This window comes from Macrobrachium nipponense, chromosome 35, assembly GCF_015104395.2.
Source record: "Macrobrachium nipponense isolate FS-2020 chromosome 35, ASM1510439v2, whole genome shotgun sequence".
In the NCBI taxonomy this organism is placed as follows: Eukaryota; Metazoa; Arthropoda; class Malacostraca; order Decapoda; family Palaemonidae; genus Macrobrachium; species Macrobrachium nipponense.
Window position 1 is genome coordinate 62709046 of NC_061096.1, and position 15547 is coordinate 62724592.

A 15547-nucleotide genomic window follows, 5' to 3' on the forward strand; every position below is an offset into this window, starting at 1 on the left:
TGTGGAGCTATAGTCCCGAGGTAAAGTCCGTCCGCTTCATTTAAGAGCTGCTAAATTGAGCTGCTAAACTGAGCTGCTATTTAGGTGGTGCATTTGTATTTGGTTTACGCCAGTTGGGGACCATTTGACCAACGTCCTCAGAGCCTTGATTGCATTTGATTTCGCTTGTTTGAAAGCTTGGCCGGTTTGATGGTACACTCTGAATCACTCAAGTTTTTTATGCTATTTAAATATTTATTTTTTTTATTTAGATATAAGTTTTTCGTATCGACAATATAATATTATTTATATATTAGGTTCAGGTTTTGATAAGAGAATTTAATGCTTACTTTTGCGAAGTCAGTTTGAATGGAGGTTATGTTTTCTCCTGATCTGTCAGGTTTCGTTTGATTCGGTAAGCTGCTATTTCTACTGGATACAAATATGTGCTCACAGAGTTGAAGTTGGTAGCTATGCTTTCCGTGTGCTATTTCTGCTTGTTCGTGAATTTATTCTCCTATAACGATTTTAACAGCATAACTAATTATTATTTTTATGTTTTTTGAAATTATTATAATAAACTGTTATTAATATGATGGCTATTTTTGTTATGATACGTTGTCACCCACATCAACCATTTCGTTAAATCCGTTCCTCCTGACATCTGGAAAATTCTTCATCTCTTTCCATAAATCTGGCTCCTGTTTACCTGGAACCTTTCCTTCCAGAGAACACAGACTCCTCCTGACACCTGGAACATTCTGCATCTTCCATAATCTGGCTCCTGTTTACCTGGAACCTTGCCTTCCAGACAACATAGACTCCTCCTGACACCTGGAACATTCTTCATCTCTTTCCATAAACCTGGCTCCTGTTTACCTGGAACCTTGCCTTCCAGAGAACATAGACTCCTCCTGACTCCTGGAACATTCTGCATCTCCTTCCATAAATCTGGCTCCTGTTTACCTGGAACCTTTCCTTCCAGAGAACACAGACGCCTCCTGACACCTGGAACATTCTTCATCTCTTTCCATAAACCTGGCTCCTGTTTACCTGGAACCTTTCCTTCCAGACAACACAGACTCCTCCTGACACCTGGAACATTCTGCATCTCCTTCCATAAATCTGGCTCCTGTTTACCTGGAACCTTTCCCTCCAAAGAACACAGACTCCTCCTGACACCTGGAACATTCTGCATCTCCTTCCATAAATCTGGCTCCTGTTTACCTGGAACCTTTCCTTCCAGAGAACACAGACTCCTCCTGACACCTGGAACATTCTTCATCTCTTTCCATAAACCTGGCTCCTGTTTACCTGGAACCTTTCCTTCCAGAGCACACAGACTCCTCCTGACACCTGGAACATTCTTCATCTCTTTCCATAAACTTGGCTCCTGTTTACCTGGAACCTTTCCTTCCAGAGAACACAGACTCCTCCTGACACATGGAACATTCTTCATCTCCTTCCATAATCTGGCTCCTCTTTACCTGTAACCTTTCCCTCCAGAGAACACAGACTCCTCCTGACACCTGGAACATTCTGCATCTCCTTCCATAAACCTGGCTCCTGTTTACCTGGAACCTTTCCTTCCAGAGAACACAGACTCCTCCTGACACCTGGAACATTCTGCATCTCCTTCCATAAATCTGGCTCCTGTTTACCTTGAACCTTTCCTTTCAGAGAACACAGACTCCTCCTGACACCTGGAACATTCTTCATCTCTTTCCATAAATCTGGCTCCTGTTTACCTGGAACCTTGCCTTCCAGACAACATAGACTCCTCCTGACTCCTGGAACATTCTGCATCTCCTTCCATAAACCTGGCTCCTGTTTACCTGGAACCTTTCCTTCCAGAGAACACAGACGGCGAGGGCAGCCAGCGGAAGAGCAAGCGAGTCCGGACGACCTTCACAGACGAGCAGCTGCAGGTGCTTCAGGCCAATTTCCAGATAGATTCGAACCCGGACAGCCAAGACCTGGAACGCATAGCGCAGTTGACGGGCCTCAGCAAGAGAGTGACGCAGGTCTGGTTCCAGAATTCCAGGGCGAGGCAGAAGAAACACATGTCCTCCAAGAAGCATCAGCAAGGTTAGGAGCGAAAGCTGTTGGAAGTAAAATATTCGAAATAAAATTGATTTGCAATTGAAAATTTTTTGGGATTATATTTTTTTCTATTTCATCGTTTTCAGTTATTCAGTCTTCAGGAACTAAAGCTTTGGGAAGTAAAATATTGTAATCTAAATTGTTTTTTTTGTTTTTTAATTATATTTTTTCTATTTTAATATTTTTCATTCGTTCTATATTCAGGAAATTATTGCACGCGAAATTATTTACCTCCTGTTTTATGATCTGGAATTCGTCCAGGCTTTTAAAGAAAATTCCATTATTATATTATATTTTCTTTTTATTTTAATTGCTTGAGTAGTTGGTTACAAACTTTTCAGGCTTGTCTCACAATGTGTAACAATATTAAGGTTTAGGTAGTTGGCGTGTAATACGTACATATACATACACACACACACACACACCACACACACACACACACACATATATATATATATATATATATATATATATATATATATAATATATATATATATATATATATATATATATATATATATATATTTATTTAAACTTTTTTTTTTTTTTATAGGAATATTACACTGCAATTAATGTTCCTTGATTTCTCCCACGGACCGCCAGATATCACACGACCGAATTTCTGCAGAGTAATTGCTTGTGCACTTGTAAAAACAAGCGCTTTTTACTTCTCTGCAAGAAATAAAAAAAAGTATAAAAAGTTACTTTTCATTTTCCGACGCGTCACGTGTCCCGGTGACGTAATTACGGATGAATGACGCGCGATTGGCCCAACACCGTCACGTGACGCAATTTTCCCGCCATTGAGAGTCACGTGTCTGTTGAATCAATTTATCCGAGATAATGAATAAAGGAAAAGGGAGAGAGGGAAATGTCACGCGTATGCGTGCGATAAGGCCGCGAGTATCATGAATTCTGATTGAGATTTTGGCCTTTAATGACAAGTTCTCCTAAGACTCTCTGTGATTCAACGTCGGAAAGACGTTCCGGAGGAAAGCATCGCTTGTCGAATGTCACCTGATGCCTCTTCCGTAGGCCAGAGATCATAGATTTCGGATGAATGCAAACTTCGAGTTGGGTTTTTTAACGAGGACTTTTTAAAAAATTCACCAAAAATGTGGATTTTTAGAGTGGACTTAAAAAAAATCACCAAAAAATGTTTATTTTTTTATTCAAACTGTTAATCAATAACCGTTTTATGAAAAATCCTACATTTCGGATGAATGCAAATTTCTTATCGGATTTTTAACGTGTACTTTTTAAAAAAAAATCACTAAAAAATGTGGATTATTAATTCAAATTGTTAATCAATAACCATTTTATGAAAAATCATACATTTCGGATGATTACAAATTTCGAGCCGGATTTTCAACGCGGATTAAAAAGATTCCACCAAAAATGGAGATTATTGAATTTTAAGTTTTAATTGACAACCGTTTATGTCGTGTCGATTTGCAACGCTGGTTTTATTGAGCGAAGATGAAACTACATTTTCATCAATCTGATTTCTACAAATATAGATTTCATTTGTTCGCTTTGGTTTCATTTAACGTCTGCTTGCATTTTCTTGAAGTTAGACTTACTTCAAAAAATTAATTTTGGCTAGTCTCATGATACTTAGACTACTCAATAATAATAATAATAATTAATAATAATAATAATAATAATAATAATTAATAAATAATAATAATAATAATAATAATAATAATAATGAATAATAACAATAATAATATTGCTTATCGGTAATATCACCCTATCTCATTCACAGACGTTCCTGAACCATGTTTTCTTTGTTTACGCACCCACATATAAATAAATATAAATATTATATATAATTAAATATTATATATATCTATATATATATATATATATATATATATATATATATATATATATTATGGAAATAAAAGGTTACTGTTCACTGGTGTAGTATTGTACCGGTGAACGGAGGCACAGAGGGAAGTGCTCGAAATATATGGTTGCATCGTTTCAATAGTGTTTTATGGGCCTTTTATCTTCACACACACACATATATACACATATATATGTATACATGTGTATAGTCTTATCAGGTATGATTGGAATCCTAATTTAACCACCTCCAGTAGTGAACAAAAACGCATCTGGCAGAGATGTGCTGGATGCGAGTAAATCTACGGGCTGTTCACACCCAGTCTGACCAGATTAACTTTGTGAAATATTTTAGATATTTTTCTTTTCATTTCCACACTTGGATAGGATCTATCACATTATTATTGGTTCAGTACACTTTAATTTGTAAGTCATGGTACAGAAAAATAATAATAAATACTATTTTTGTCATTGAGATTATCATAGAGGAGCAACAACAGTATTTACTATCGAGTTTGTAAATGCGTTCAATATGGAGCTACAGAAGTGACTGACAAAAGTTATTATTAGCGTTTTTTTTCTATTTTTGTTTAGTTTTTACTTTTACTTACGCCTTTAAAGATATTCGGTAAACAAAAATTAAAACTTGATAACTCAAAGGAAGGCCGGGCTTAACTACAGCGACAAAGAGACAAGAAGAGAGAGAGAGAGAGAGAGAGAGAGAGAGAGAGAGAGAGAGAGTGGATGAGATCCGCGATTGTATAGAAGTGCATTCGTGAACCTGTGGAGTAGAAACAGAATGCAGTAAGAGAGCCGAGAGAGAGAGAGGAGAGAGAGAGAGAGAGAGAGAGGGGGGGGGGGGGGGGGGGGGGGGGGGGGGGGGGGGGGGTGGGGGGGGGAGGGGGGGGGGGGGGGGGGGGCGGGGGAGGGATGGAGATCGAGATCGCGGAATATGTATAGAGTTGCATTCGTAACCTGTGGAGTAGAGAAAAAAGAAGTGCAGTAAGAGAGAGAGAGAGAGAGAGAGAGAGAGAGATAGAGAGAGAGACGAGAGGGGGGGGGGGGGGGGCGTTGGAGGTTAGGGACTTAACTGCGGAATTATAGTATAGTATTTAAGGGAATTACGTTATTTAAATGAAAGTATGGCTGCTGAAAAAGAGATAAAAGCGTTTAAGTAGATGAGAGAGAGAGAGAGAGAGAGAGAGAGAGAGAGAGAGAGAGAGAGAGAATGGGCTTATCTGTGAATTTGCAGTAGATATTATAGAATATCTCAAAAAATAACGCTAAAAAGTGTGACAGCTTAGAAGAAGCTAAACTTGTAGGTACAGATAACGAGAGAGAGAGAGAGAGAGAGAGAGAGAGAGAGAGAGAGAGAGAGAGAGAGAGAGTCTTTAGAAGTAAGATGAGTTTGAAGAGGTTTGAAAAGATTGAGAAAGGAAGAGCGGAGAGATGAGAGAGAGAGAGAGAGAGCATTTACAAGTAAGAACAATAGGCATGGTAAAGAGAGGAGAGAAGAGAGAGAGAGAAAGAGAGAGAATGGACTTACGTGTGATATTGCATTAATTATAATAGAATGTCTAAAAAAATGACGCTAAATAGTGTGACAGTTTAAGAAGAAGTGTAAGCTTGTAGTTACAGATACGAGAGAGAGAGAATCTTTAGAAGTAAGAAGAGTAGGAAACGGTTAAAGAGAGAGAGAGAGAGAGAGAGAGAGAAGAAGACATTTAAAGTAAGACCAAATAGACATGGTAAGAGAGAGAGAGAGAGAGAGAGAGAGAGAGCATTTACAAGTAAGACCAATAGACATGGTAAAGAGAGAGAGAGAGAGAGAGAGAGAGAGAGAGAGAGAGGTTGGGTGTGTCAGGGAGCCGTTCGTTGGTGTAGCAGGCAACGGGGTCGTTAGCGGTGTTTGCTCCCTGTCAGCCCGTGAGCTAATCATCCGCAATTAAGGGCAAGCGATCCTTATCGCGTCTTGACAGCTGACCCGCCGTACTGTTATCTCTAGACGACTGCTCAATGGACGGTCCAAGGAAAAAAAAAAAAAAACGCCAAGGGTTATCGCTAACCCCCATCGCTACCTCGCACCTCTTTCATTTATGTATCTGCCTCTTTCTATTTTTGTCTTTTGGGATAGACTAACCCATTCTCCTATCATCCTTCCCCCTCCCCCTCCCTCGAGGTCTTTGAAGAATGGAAAAATCGACGGCAGCCTTCGCATTGTTCTCTTTGCCTCAAGGTGCCTGGTGTTGTATACTCCCGAAATTGTTTTGAAGGGTCAAACTTGATAGGGTTTTTATTCTGTGCCTCGGATTCTTTTCATTTTATAGATATGATCTTCGAGAAATGTGGCTTTCTATAAGTCTTTTGTTTCTCGTCTTTTAATCATGTGTGGGTACTTTTAAATATTGGTAAACGATGAAGCTTTTGTTAAGAAGTCTTTGTTCTTCAACATAGAAAACGTACATATCTTCCAAAGCTCAAAGTTGAAAGGTAGGAAATGCCTTAAGTTTAACAGAGTTAAAGATGGGCCTGCATCCAACATTGCTTTGGCTAGTTTGTATTCTATATATATGAATATTGCTTCAACTGAGTTAGTAAGAGGCAAAAGGACCCCGCTGTTAGCTAGGCATTTCCTACACGCGTAAGGTCAGTAGAAAGCAAAAGAAGTCCGCATTCAAGTTATCTGTTTATTGCACATAAGTGACTTACAACCACTTGAAGGATGAAAGTTTACCTGAGAACTTTAACATTGCGTTCTTCAGTTTCTGTTATCGTGAAAAATATCTTTCGTTGTAAGAATTTTTTTTTGTTTTGGATAATTTAACGCAAATCATTTTTTTTTTATGTAACGGGACACTCCCATCCAGATTTTGGTCACACCAAGTATTTTGGCTAATTTGCTTTCTCGAAAATATTAATCCCTGAACGAAAAGCAAGTTTGATGAGGAATGACACAGAAGGATAATTCCCATCGATTAGAGTAGATTTATTGGAAAGTTTTAGTTTATTTATTCAAAGACGAGGCTGAATATCTTTAGTGGGTATCTTGAGTTAATTATTTTAGCTGGTATTTTGAGTTATTCTAGTTTTTCATGGTCACTATACCCATTACTATCGTCTTTTGAAGGAACGAATCAAAATCTCTGATAGCTTTTCTGTTAGTGTCCCACCAATACCCCAACTGAAATTTAATTTTTTTTCCCAATAATATTTTTTCTTCGAATAAAAACATTTCTGATAATCTTCATTCAAAGTCGTTAAAATTTTGAAAATAAGGGTTACAGTGGTGATAAAATACTGCAACAGAATAAGCCTGTAATACTAGTAACCTTAATGGCGGTAATCATTTTTCCAATAAGACGTCACTGAAACGATAGATAAAACATTTCCGGTTATAAATTAATAGCGCTAATAAAAATCTAACTGATATGAATATTAACTTTACTGTTATGATGTTAATAACGATGATAACTCTTCTGCTGTTAATCATAGTGAAATAATAACATAGAAAGTGACAATAAAAATGGATAATGATAATATCAATGTCAGTTCCTGGTAAACAGCATAACAATAGGGTTCATTTATTCGTGATGGTAAACCATAGAAATTGTAATTCAAATTTGTATCGTTTCATTTCAGGTCTGGATCGTGCACTGCAGGATATGAATGGGTCCCTGGCCAGAACTATTGACCTCCACTTCATGTATTCCTTCAGACCACAGAGCGTCGGTGAGATTCTTTTCTTTCAAATCCTTTGCTGTTCCAGAATGAATTGTTAAGCGCCTCAGTGGCGTGGCCGGTATGGTCTTGGACTACCACCTCGGTGGTCGCGAGTTCGATTCTCGGGCATTCCACTGAGTGGGTGAGAGATGTGTATTTCTGGTGATAGAAGTTCAATCTCGGCGCGGTTCGGAAGTCACGTAAAGCCGTTGGTCCCGTTGCTGAATAACATTACTGGTTCCATGCATCGTCAAAAAAACACCATAAAAAAAATGAATTTGTGCATCACGTTTGCTTTGACGTGTCCTTTGAGAGATCGTCTAAAATGGAAAATTATATATATAAGATTATCTAAATTGAAAGAAAAATATAAAAATTTGCGATCTTTATCATTTTCAATTCAGTTATATTGAAGAAAAAATTGCGCATTCACGAAGAGATCTCAAAATAAATTTTTTTTTTTTACTATTTAAGTTTTTTTTATACTTTTTGCATTTTGTGTACCGTTTTTCATGGGATATCAGCTTACATTAGTTCTTTTAAGTCTTTGATGTTTTGTACTCTCTAGTATCCCATTTTGTTTTTTCATGCTACCTCGAGATCTGCGTGTGTGTGTGTGTGTGTGTTTATTTTTAGTGCATTTCATCTGTATTCTCAGCTTGGAAAGTTTTCCTTACGCTCTTCTGTGATCTCTGCTTTCAAAAGTTTTGCCAATGTTTCCTTATCTCATTTTTTAAAAACAGTTTTTTTTTTTTGTTTCATTGTGATCCAGGTATATAATTTTTTTTCCTCTGTGATCTCGGTTTTCAAAAGTTTTGCCCTAGTTTCCTCATCTCACTTCTTAAAGAAGTTTTTTTTTTTTGCTTCATTGTGATCTCGGTATATAAAATTTTTTGTTACTCTGTGATCTCGGTTTTCAGAATTTTTCTCCTCCTCTGCAATCCTGTTAAAAAAATTCAAAAAAGTTTATTTTACTTCATTGGTGATCCAGATTTTCATTTTTTTCCCCTTTCTCCTCCTCCTTTGAGTTAAACCATAACTATTAATAAATAAGTGATGCTTTCGTTTTCTTCTTATCAAGACTATGTTTTCTTTCCATAAAGTATTATGTCTTTCAAACATTTATTTGATAATTAACTTTTCAAGTTACACACCGTTGTGCTATCGGGTTTTTGTTGTACTAGGCAAGTTGGGTCCTAATTAAAAATAAATTCAAACTCAGATTTTTCCCTTTTTTTTCTTACATGTTGCAGAGCCCGATGACTCCACCTTATCTCTGTTTGTTTACATGTTGCAGAGCCCATATCCCCCTTACTTCTATTTGTTTACATGTTGCGGAGCCCATATCCCCCTTACTTCTATTTGTTTACATGTTGCAGAGCCCGATGGCTCTCCCTTATTTGTGTTTGTTTACATGTTGCAGAGCCCATATCCCCTTACTTCTATATTTGTTTACATGTTGCAGAGCAAGATGGCTCTCCCCTTATTTTTGTTTGTTTACATGTTGCAGAGCAAGATGGCTCCCCCTTATCTCTGTTTGTTTAAATGTTGCAAAGCAAGATGACTCCCCCTTATCGCTGTTTGTTTACATGTTGCAGAGCCCGATGACTCCTCCTCCCCAGAGACTCCCGTGATGACCATGATGCAAGGGGAAGTGTGACATCACGACAACGGGTGACCTTCATCCTCGTCTCACTGGTGACATCTTTCTTCCTCTTCTTCTTCCTGGCAATGTCTCACCTTAAAGGATTCGTAGTAGTAGTAGTTGTAGTAGTAGTAATAGTCATCACACCTGGATGACCTGTACACCGGCTCCGCATCTGGACGTGGGTTACGCCCTCACTTATGAAAGTGTTTATTTAAAGAAAAGGTTTTGTGATCTATTCCTGTCCGAGTTATGGGATTTCGTCTGTTTTTTTTAATGTATTGCCAACGACAAGGAAGTTGTGGATATCCTTAACGTGAGGTCATATGGCAGGAATTATAGATTCCTATATAGCCTTTGGTTTAGGTGGAACTGTCCTTACGTAGGACTATATGGCAGTGATTATATAGATTCCCATATGGCTATTGGTTCAGATGGAACAAAAATGCTTTTCAAAATTTTGGGAATTTTTATGATTATCATTTTTTTCATAAGTGAGGTCGCATGGTCTAGATCGAGAAATTTTTTTTTAAACCTGGCCATTGGTTTCGATGGAGAAAATGTTTTTTTTTTTTAAATCTGGCCATTGGTTTAGATGGAGAAAATGTTTTTTTTTTTCAAATCTGGCCATTGGCTTAAATGGGGCAGAGAAGTTTTAAAAAATCTTGGACTGTAAAAGTTGATGTTCGTACAATTGACTGATTATCCACACGTTTTTTTTTTCGACCGCAGATCCCTTGCTGAAAACTGTAGGATTTCGGCATCTGTACAAAGTCCCAATTAAGAAATAAGGTGTTTCATTCACAGGAGAAGACATATTCAACGTTCGCTTCATCCATCCATTTTTCTCGTACATTCCCGGGGCTCCTGATTTCACTGACGTACGCCAAGAAGGTGTCACTTCTCGTCGTCATCTCGAGCGACGATTTCCACAGACCTCTTGAGAACATGCACGTAATCACATTCCGAATTTGTAAATAGTATTCACCCATGAACTGACTCCATACCTAATCGTGCGTTTCTCTCTAGGTTTTTTTTTTCTTAATTTATGTCACGCTACATTTGTTCCTTTTTGTTATTTCTTATTTCTGCTGTCTTCTCACTCAAGAATACGTTTAGATCTCTCTCTCTCTCTCTCTCGTTAGGGCAAGAAATGGAAGAGAGCCCCGTCTCATCATTCCTGTTGACTTTTTTTTACGAGAATACTTTAGATTCTTTCTCTCTCTCTGAGGGACCTGGGGCAACCCGAACAAGATGTAAAGTCTGTAAGGTCTCTCTCTCTCTCTTGGAAGCAAGAAATGAAACAGAGCCCCGTCTCACCATTCATAAATATCATCGTCATAATCGTCATCAACTGATTTATTGTATAGACAAACTGCTTTATTTTGAAAACTCTTAGCAATCTACCGATGTTACCTCCTACTCTCTTGTAGACTCTACAGGACCCTCGACAGTAATTCCTTGAGTACTCGTTGCTGCCTACGTCAGTTTCACACCAGTCATTCATGAATGCTTGAAGGAGCAAGGTTCAACGATCTGGGGAAAATAGTGCCAACTTTTCTTTATTTTTTATCGGTGCAACCGACCATTGATTTTTTTCGTATTGTTTTGCTACTAGTCTTTGAATCCGTATTGCGTTTTTTCTCTATGCTCTACCAACATTGATATTAGATTCCTACAAATACTATTTGATCTTCAATCGTTTCTTCCTCAAAGTTACGCATATTTGTTTCACTTACTTCAAAGTGAGCCTAGGATTATTCACCTGTGTATAATCAGGGGTACCAACCTACAAACAAACTTTCCATCTGGTTGAAGGCGTTGACACCATTTCCTCTATCAAGTTTTCTTCAACAAGTTCTCAGTGGTACCAGTCTTAGGAGAGTGGAGAAAACACAAAGGATTTCTCATTTTTTTTGTTTGCTGGAAAATATTCTAAAACCGTTTTCGACATCGTCTTTAGGTGTAGGTGACGTCAGAGCAAATTCATGTCTTTCAGTGTTAAGTGTTGTGCTGAAGGCTTGCCAGGCATAACTGAAGAGGTCGGCACAGTTGCCTGAGGTAGTAGTGCCATTGCTAATGTGAGCGAAGTCTGCTGCTCAAGAGAGCGAAGTCTGCTGCACTGTATCCATTTCCAAGGGGATCTTAACTACAGGCTGTTCTCGGTGGTGATCCTCACTTGGCGCCAACCATTATGTTTTTATTTTTAGTTTCGTATTCCATAGCAGTGACTCTCTGAATCCATTACTTCAGCAAAGTATAGTAGACTGAATCTGAAGCTATTGCCTCAGTTAGGAGTTATTATTATTATTATTATTATTATAATTTCAGTAGATGAAACCTATTCACATGGAACAAGCCCACCAAAGGGGCCACTGACCTGAAATTGAAGCTTCCAAAGAATGTAGCTTTCAACCTGTAACCGCAGACCCCACACTGCAGCAGTAACTGATCATGATTTTCCATCAGTTACTCTTCGGTTTAAAAACTAATTCTACGATCTCTTCAACGTACAGAAACCAACTCTGTAACGATTTAGAGTGGTTGGCGCATTCTTCTCCCATAGGCACAGAACCTCAATAATGCTTTTAAAGTTAGAGGGGGAACTGTAGACATAAACGCATTCCAAATACCACAGATGGAACTGTTAAGTGCAGACATGACCTCATTCCCAATCAGCCAGGCAACTGTAGGACCTCTTCAACGCTGTCACATTGGATATGTCATTTTCATTCTTGTAATATACGAAATGAAATAATTAAAAAAAAAAATATGAAAGCCTTCGGTAACATTTTATCATATCTAACTGTTACATTATATATTTAGCCACTTAAGTTTCCAGATTACTAAGGGTTGGGAGATAATAGGTTGTGCTATAAATGATAGGATCTCTAATCCATAGCATCTAACTATTTATTTGTTTTAAGCGGAAGGATTCGATTCCTTTATGTAAGAATTAAAAAAAAGGAATTTGTGAATCCTTTGTATCTAGTTCAGCTAAGCCAAAGAGAAACAAACTTAAATGGTATTGCTTCGGTAAGTTTTAAACGTCTTCCTGTTATTCTTTCACGTTTATTCACTGTTTCTTTATTCTTCTCAATTTCTTGACTTATATTCAGCGTACTTTAAGCGTCATTGGTCGATTTTTTTATTTGCGTTGTATTTATGAACACTGGGGTCACGTGACTGAAGGCTATTTAATAGCTGTCTTAAATTCTTTATTTTAGACAAACTACAAGACTGGATCTACCATCTTAAGAAGGTCTTTCGTTTGTAATGTATAGTATATTGGCGCTGTGACACTAAACTAAAAAAAAAATCAGTGAGATTGTTTGCAAGAACATCGGAGAACGCAAGACCTAATTTTGGGGTGTATATATATATAGGGGTATATATATATAATATATATTATATATATATATATATATATAATATAATATTATATATATGTAATATATTATATATATATCATATATATATATATAATGATATATATATATATATTATTACATAATATAATTACTAACAGGACTTCATTGAAACTGCATGGTACCTAGCGGATACTTGACATTGAGGACTACTGTTAGTCCAGGAAGGCGTGTAACTTTCTAATATAAATATCTCCGCTAGATACCATCCAGTTTCAACGAGGACCTATTAGTAACTGGATTAATTCACAGACCAATTGTGTGAGTGATAAAGTTTATTTACACAAGCAAAGGTTGTAAAGCTATTGAAAAGGTTCTAAAGCTATTAAAAAGGGTTTTAGATAACAGTTTAGCATCAGCTATTAAGAGCTAAGAAAAATGATTCATCAAAATGTGTTTTCTTCCCACTTGTTTACTCTTAATTCATTCGCTGTCTTAATTGTCTATCCAACGGATTCCGTATTATCTTAATCCTTTCTCTCTCTCTGTATTTCATTCCAACATTCTGTCACAGATTAATTATGGATATGAACTCTGTATAGAATTAATGACCATCATTTGGAAAAGAATATAAATATATATCTACAGAATACTCTGTACCTTGTATCACCCTGTTAGAGTTTTATACCGTTTGAATGTACATATATTACGTAGGTGTCAACCGAGCATGCAAACTCTGTTATATACGATTCATTTATGAAAATGTGTATTATATGTGTGTATCAAATTCCTCCCTCCTCTTTATATATATATATATATATATATATATAAGTATATATATATCTATATATATATATATATCATATATATATATATATACATATATATATATATAATATAATATTATATTATATATATATATTCCCTTCCATGGCTGACGTGGCTCTTTTGCGCATATTTTTCCTTTGGGAGTTTACATTGTTTTGCTTTTTGACTGATAAAAAGAAAAGACTTTCTCACGATTGAATGAAGTTATTTACTTTGCATGATTCTTGCTCATGTGAAATCGTCTCCTTACCAATTCACACATGACAGTATATCTATATATTATATATATATATATATATATATATAAATATAATATAATATATATATATTATTATAATATGTTACACACACAAGTATGCTTTCATGTATATTTGTGATTGTGTATTTTGTACACACACACACTTGCATGTTTTAAACTTGAAGAAGGAACGCAAGAGCAGTATTTTACAGTAATGAAATCTCCCGTAAGAAGAAGAAAAAACTGGAATGGAAGTCCGAGGCTCATATTGCTGCCTCAGGTGACAGCCATTAGTTAGTAAGGAAGGAAGAGCGGGCCACGTCAAGCTTTCACTTCGCAATGAATTAACACTTAGAAAAACCCCTTTATTTATTTCATCTCGGTTTCAATATATTGTAAAACAACAACATGTTTATTGTAATAAAAAAAATCATTTGTTTTAATTGGCTTCGTTTTCCTGACCTGTTTTTATGTTTAAGGTGAGATGTCAGCTGCTCATTGAAGCTGACCTTTTAGAAGAACGTGGATGGTCGTGCGTTGAAGCTCGGAACGAGACTATAGGATGGAAAGTGGATGGTCAGGTTTCGTTGTGACTTAGGATATTAGGTTACTTGTCCCATTGGCCTTTTTACCTGAGCAATCATCAATAGTTCTGTCTTCTTCACGATGCAATTTAAATTAGAAGACAGTAGCTACAAAGAAGCATTATTTCAAGAGCATTTATAACCTAAGACAGGAACGCGGAATCAAACACTTGCACTGGTTGTTCTTTGAATAATTTAACCAATGAAAGCAAAATTGTCCCTTTTGACGTACCAAAGGAGGGACGATGTTAAAGACTAAGAACATAAACCGTTTAGAAGACGAAGCAGCAGATGAACATGGAAATGAAAATGGCCGGGTTTTAAATGTGCAATATTACTAACATACAGATTGATTTTGAGGTGCCTAGAAGAGGGCATATTTACTTTCGAGCGTTGTCACAGTATAATTATAATTTTCGATGCAAATCTGGCTTTGAATAATTTATTGTTACATGGTTCAAAATGAAAATTAGTATTAAAGCATCTTTTAGAATTCAACGCTACAGTAGAGAGATAGGCTAATCGAGAATCAGTTTCATATTACACATCGGGCATTTACTCCTAAATGGAAAATAGAGTGACGAATCTAAATACATGAGATTCGTCTTTCAAAAGTTACGACCGTATGGATATAGGAATCACAAATAACTGTAGCATAAACACCAAGAGTCAGGCTTAAAAGAACAGACTGGTATCGGCCTGGTCTCCGAATCCTACAGGAAACAAAGAAGAGGAATCGTATTACCTGTGACGTAGTTTGTCATTGGTTGTGTATTTTGTGTTGCGATGTGTTGACGTTCTTGACTGATTTAACTTGCAATTCGGTGTGGTTCAATGAGATTTATAATGGAACATCGAATAATCCGGAGAGCCAGACCACTACAGCCTGGTGTAAGGTACGCTAAAGTTTAGCGGCTAAACTCTGTCGAAATCTGGCAAGTTGAGCCGTCCCAAGAACAGAAGAAGGTAGGCTAGCTTAGCCCAGGTGTACCTATTTTTTTCATTGATTTTCAGGAGGATCTGAGATACTTTTAAACTTGACCCGATACATGAACTGCATATTTATCCGAATATTTATTTTGTATTTTATACATTCATAACCAGTATTGTTTTGTGCTAACTACTCGTTTTCCCTTCCCATTATAAGCAGTAAGTAGCCGATGGGGTATCTCAGTAGGAAGTCTAGATTTACGGGTGTCAAACACCGGCCGCCCTCATCTCCCACAGCACA

The 15547-nt window shown here is 37.0% G+C and overlaps 1 protein-coding gene and 1 long non-coding RNA gene across 2 annotated transcripts in view; both read left to right on the plus strand.

The window, feature by feature from the left end:
- The window catches only part of LOC135208266 (LIM/homeobox protein Awh-like), a 122050-nt gene extending 111718 nt beyond the window's left edge, over positions 1-10332 (plus strand). The window contains exons 5-7 of the mRNA XM_064240376.1: positions 1834-2067; positions 7573-7662; positions 9252-10332. The gene's annotated coding sequence lies outside the window, so the exon portion shown is untranslated. The remainder of the gene's footprint in view (positions 1-1833; positions 2068-7572; positions 7663-9251) is intronic.
- A 4736-nt stretch (positions 10333-15068) lies between these two features.
- LOC135208864 (uncharacterized) overlaps positions 15069-15547 on the plus strand; it is a 70946-nt gene continuing 70467 nt past the window's right edge. Inside the window, exon 1 of the long non-coding RNA XR_010313230.1 lies at positions 15069-15282. This is a non-coding gene — a long non-coding RNA (uncharacterized LOC135208864). The remainder of the gene's footprint in view (positions 15283-15547) is intronic.